Consider the following 5,777-nt stretch of genomic DNA (forward strand, 5'->3'; position numbering starts at 1 on the left):
TCACTCCTCCATTTCCGAAGGCCCTCTACCCAAGGCCGATTACACATGGTTAACGGATGGGTCCTCGTTCAGGAGTGGGTCCAAACATTATGCAGGCTATGCTGTGGTTTCTTTTAACTCAATTATAGAAGCTCAGCCATTACCACCCGGTATCACTAACCAACAAGCTGGACTCATTGTGGCCACTCGGGCCTGTATACTGGCAGAAGACAAATCCCTTAACCTATACACAGATTCCAAATACGTTTTCCACATACTTATATCCCATGCAGCAATCTGGAAAGAAAGAGGATTGCTCAACACCAAAGGTAATGCTATAACCAATTCTGCCTTAATAGACAAGCTCCTTGAAGCCTCTTGGCTACCCAAACAGTTAGGGGTCTCCCATTACAAAACACATCAAAAGGACAGCTCTCCCATAACTCAAGGTAACCGCTTAGCGGGCAAAACAGCGCGATTGGTCGCCACAGAGGGCCGTGACACCCCAGATGCAACACTCCTTCCTCTCCTGCCAGATACCACAGACAACCCTACTCCAACACCAGATAATAAATCTTCTCTTTTTCATCTTCTTCATGATCTATTCCATTCAAACCCTCGAAGTTTAACGCTCTTCCTCCAAACCTTCTTTCCTCTAACCCCAGCCGATAAAACTCTCTTACAGAAAATCTCTCACGATTGCTCCATCTGCCAACGTACCAACCCTAACACTCCCTTAAAAGCCAAACTGTATCCCTCACACCAAGCTAGGGGTAATATCCCCACCGCAGACTGGCAGATCGACTTCACCCACATGCCTCCTGTTAAGCGTCAGCAATATCTCCTAGTAATGGTAGATACCTTTTCCGGGTGGATAGAGGCCTTCCCCACTACTAACAAGAAAGCCACCACTGTGGCTTCCATACTCCTCTCCCAGATTATCCCAAGGTTTGGAATGCCCTCTTCCATACAAATGGACAACGGCCCAGAGTTCACTGCTCAAACAATACAAAATTTATCTCGAGCTCTCTCCCTCCCTTGGCATCTACACTGTCCTTACCGGCCCCAGGCCTCAGGAAAAGTTGAACACGCCAACAGGGCTCTAAAAGACATCCTTACTAAACTATCTCTGAAACTTCACCTTGACTGGACCCGCCTTTTACCCTTAGCCTTGTTCAGACTCAGGGTCCTCCTGAAGAAACCTTCAAACCTCTTCCCTTTTGAAATTATGTATGGGAAGTCCCCTTTTACCTCCAGGGATCATCCCTAAACAAGAAACCATACCCTCCAACCTGGCTATCCCGTTACTCTCCCATCTTCGAGCTGAACTCTGGAAACACCAGGATTGGCTATTGCCTAATCCTGCCTCCTCCCAAAACACCTCCACAGTACACCCTGGGGATTTAGTATTCTACACTTCCCCGGAGCCACAAGGTCCTTTAACTCCTAAGTGGGAAGGCCCTTGCCCAGTCATTCTTTACATTCCCACAGCTGCCAAGCTTTCCCTACCAAACAACCAAGTAACTCCATAGATCCACATTTCTAGGTTAAAACCCTGCTTCCCGGCTTCACCAGCAGATTGCACAGAACCTACACGTACCCTGCAAGTTCAAGACGCACCCTTTCAAGAAACTGAAACGTTTGTCTGCGTTTCTCTAACCCCCTCAAACTCCGTTTATCCCGACTCCCAAGTCTCCCTCCATTACAGGAACAATGACCACTCCCGTTAACATTATCCTGTTTCTCTTACTGTGCCTGGTAGGTGTTTCTAAATCCCGGTATGTTTGGCGGTTCACGGTGCGAGAAACTATTACAGGAAAACAAGGTGAACAAGGTAAAACCACACTACTCCCTTCCACGGGGGATTGTTCTCCAGCTGGATGCCGAAGTCTCGTTACCATTCCCCTTACAGGGAGTAAATTAATCCCTCAAACCTCATACCCATATCTATGTTTTTTCTTTTTGATCAAACCAAAGATTATTGTCGCTGGTGGCCGGAAACTTATGGGGGATGCCCATACTGGTCGTGTCGGATTCATGATCTGAAGATGCCCCGAATAGACAACCCAATCTTTTGGCGGGTTGGGAACTGGCGGGACGGGTACACATACCGATTATTCATTCAGGTGGGCTGGGGTAGTTGTTGGATCTTTCTACTGTGACGTCGGGGTCAGTTCTCTCCCCTGCAGACAATTTGAAATCTCCCGGACATGTCTTCAGAAAAGATCCCGTTTCCTTATCTGCTGTACATACTCACATTTCTCAGCAAGAAGAAACCCTTTCTTCAAAGATAAACACTGCCAACCAGCGCTCTCCCGTCTACACCTGGCAACAAATTATTTCTGAAACTGTTATCTTCCTTAACCAGACTTTCTTCAACTCCACCCCTCCTAACAATTGCTTCCTTTGCGCATCTTTGCTACGCCCACTTCTGGCTGCTGTCCCTGTAAACATTACCTCACTCCCTTCCAACTCTTCCTCTACACCCCTCAGCCTTCCCGATGTTCCTCTATGGGACCCGATAACACCCCCAACCACACTCTGGTGTCTTATCACTGCTTTCTGGGATCATCCACCCCTTCACCCCATTCTTCATTCCACTACACAAAAAGGTCCACCATGACAAGCCACACAACGTCCCCACCAGGCACCTTTTTTTGGTGCAACGGAACCCTTTCCACCTTTATCTTTCCTAATACCTCCGTCCCTTGCTACCTAGTCACTGTCGTTCCCCAACTAACTTTATATTCCCACGCAGAGCTTTTCCACCTTTTTCATCCACCCCCAAGACAGCGTCGTCTTTCTCCCAGTCCTAGTGGGAATGTCCTTAACAACATCAATTGTTGCAAACCGCCTGTCGGGCGGGGCCTTAGGACATACTTTGTGGGCGGTTCAAGATGTTAATAACAAACTACAAAAGGCCCTCACCTCCACAGCTGAATCTCTATCTGCCTTACAAAGACAAATCACCTCCCTAGCTAAAGTTACCCTACAAAACCGCCTCGCATTAGACCTCCTCACAGCAGACAAGGGCGGCACTTGTATCTTCCTCCAGGAAGAATGTTGCTATTATATCAATGAATCCGGACTAGTAGAAACCGATATTGTCAAACTCACCAACTTAGCCTCAGACCTCAGAGCCAACCGCCCTGATCCTTTCCCCTCTTTTTTCCAAGGCTCACTTCTCACCTGGGTATGGCCTATATTAGGACCCCTCGCTGTTATATTTATAGCCTGTCTTTTTCTACCCTGCATTATAAAATTCATTCAAACTCAACTTGGAAGAATTTCTAGCCAAACTTTTAACCAGCTTTTACTTAGGAACTACCAGCTCCTGGGCACCGAGGATCCTGCCCGCTCTTCACCAGATCAGCTAACCCGCTGTTAAAATGGACCTGCCTCATCGATGGTCCTTGTTCCTGGAAGCTTTGGATGCAGACGCCTGGATGCTCTCCCCTACAGCCTCCTACACACACTAGACTCAACAAATCACCGACCTGTGGCTTCAGGGAACCTTTCTAGAGTTCTCCCCCTTCGAAATTATCTTATTCTCTACCCTCTTTGGGGTCCTGTTACAAAATCCCCAATCTTCCCCCAATTCTTCTTCCCATACTACGCCCCTGTCCAGCAGGAAGTAGCTCAAAGATCACAGCGACCCACTCCCCACAATAGAGGAAAAAGGGAGGAAATGTAGGGACCCCATGGGCGCCTGAACAGGGACACACCCTGGCAATATGGCGCCCTTCCTGGTTCTTCTCAGCAGTAAACAAGCCTGCTGGCACCAACACCCAAGCCCACCCGCGCCAAACCTCAGCCAGTCACAGGTCAAGGCTCACTTCCTGCCCAGCCCCGTCCAATCAGTTACCGCCCCATCCACTCTCCCACCCCGGAGCACAGCACCCTATAAATGTACACGCAGTCCTTGAATAAAGCGGAACTTCTCTGGCGAACCGTTAGCCTGGGTCTCGCGTGCTTCCTTCTTCTGTGCATCCCTTCAGTGAGAAATCCTATGAAGGTAGAAAAGCCTATATCTGCAACTCATACCTTACCAAACATCATCAGAGTATTTGCAGTGGAAAGGAATATAATGTGCATGAAAGAGCCTTAATTCAGGATATATCACTTATTCAACATCGGAGAATCCATAATGGAGAGAAACCTCATGAATATAGTGAATGCAGAAAAACTGTCAGTAATTATTCAACCCTTACAGTACATCAGAGAATTCATACTGGAGAGAAACCATATGAATGCAGTGAATGTGGGAAAGCCTTTAGTCACAATTCTTCCCTATTGTCTATCAGTTTATTCACAGTGGAGAGAAACCCTACAAATGTAACAAATGTAGCAAGGTCTTCAATCAGAGCTCACATCTGTATCAACATCAGAGCACTCACACTGGAGAGAAACTTTATGCCTGCAGTGATTATGGGAAAGCCTTTAGGGGTCAATCACAGAACTCATACTGGAGAAAATCCCTATGAACGTAAAGAATGTGATAAAGCCTTCAGTCAGAGCTCAACCCTTATGAAACACACAAAAATCCACACTGGAGGGGCCAGCCCGTGGCTCACTCGGGAGAGTGCGGTGCTGATAACACCAAGGCCCCGGGTTCAGATCCCATATAGGGATGGCTGGTTCGCTCACTGGCTGAGCGTGGTGCTGACAACACCAAGTCAAGGGTTAAGATCCCCTTACCGGTCATCTTTAAAAAAAAAAAAAAATCCACACTGGAGGGAGACTCTACACCCGTAAAAATTGTGGGAAAGCTTTCGGCCAGAGTTCATCCCTTACTCAACATCAGAGGGTTCATACTGGAGACAAACCATTTGAATGCCAGGAGTGTGGGAAGTCCTTCAGTGGAAGTGCCCATCTTACTCAACATTGGAGGACTCACACTGGAGAGAAACCTTGTGAGTGTAATGAGTGTGGCAGGGCTTTCCGGTTTGGTTCAACCCTCAGGGAGCATCAGAGACTTCACAGTGGAGAATCACCCTGAATGTGTGGACAAATTCATTCAGACTCTTCATTTTGTTAAATACCAAAGAATCATACTTTCACAGGTTGTTAAAATTGTGATGCTTTTTTATTTTGAGGGATGGAAACATGCCTCCCCTCTCCATTTTCTCCTGAAAGGCTTTAGCTGCCAGAATATCACAAATTCAAGTGAAGAACATTGATCTGAAATCTGGAATAGCCTAATAGACTCTAAACATTAGTGTTTATGTATGTATGTGTGTACTTTTATTTGTACCCGAAAATGACTGCTGTCAGCCACCCTGCAGTGATTTTTCTCCCTGGCCTCAGGAACAGGCCAAGGAAATCCAGTTGTTCAGAACTGAGCTTGCTGCCCCTTTTTGTACTGATGGGAATAGTGCCGTGTCCAAACAAAATAGAGAAAATCATGGTTAATTTTGTATCCTAATACCACTTTCCTATAAATCTGCCCTCATACATAGTCATGCCTAGCCCCAGCACATACCCTCCTGTCCCACTGTGATCACCCCACAGAAGAGGACTGACCCCTCCTCCCCCATTAATAGGCCAGATGTGAAGACTGATGATACATCACACACCAAGAGAATTTGAAAGAAGTATTGGTCATACAAAGGACTTCTGTCCCTGGACTGGCCAGCCTCCAGAAAAAAAAGACTTCTGGGCAGAGCAGAGTCGACACAAGCTGGGCCAGATGGCAAAAAGAGAAAGTAGGTTGGGCCTTTTTAGAGTCTAGAGGGTGGGGCTAGAAGGCATTCCCATGTCTAGGCTTGGGGGATTCAAGCTTCCTGCCATGACCAAGA

The 5,777-nt window shown here is 47.1% G+C and overlaps 1 pseudogene; it reads left to right on the forward strand.

The window, feature by feature from the left end:
• The window catches only part of LOC103593002, a 9,130-nt pseudogene extending 4,152 nt beyond the window's left edge, over positions 1-4,978 (forward strand).
• The last annotated feature ends 799 nt before the right edge of the window (positions 4,979-5,777 follow it).

This window comes from Galeopterus variegatus, unplaced genomic scaffold, assembly GCF_000696425.1.
Source record: "Galeopterus variegatus unplaced genomic scaffold, G_variegatus-3.0.2 Scaffold1255, whole genome shotgun sequence".
NCBI lineage: Eukaryota > Metazoa > Chordata > Mammalia > Dermoptera > Cynocephalidae > Galeopterus > Galeopterus variegatus.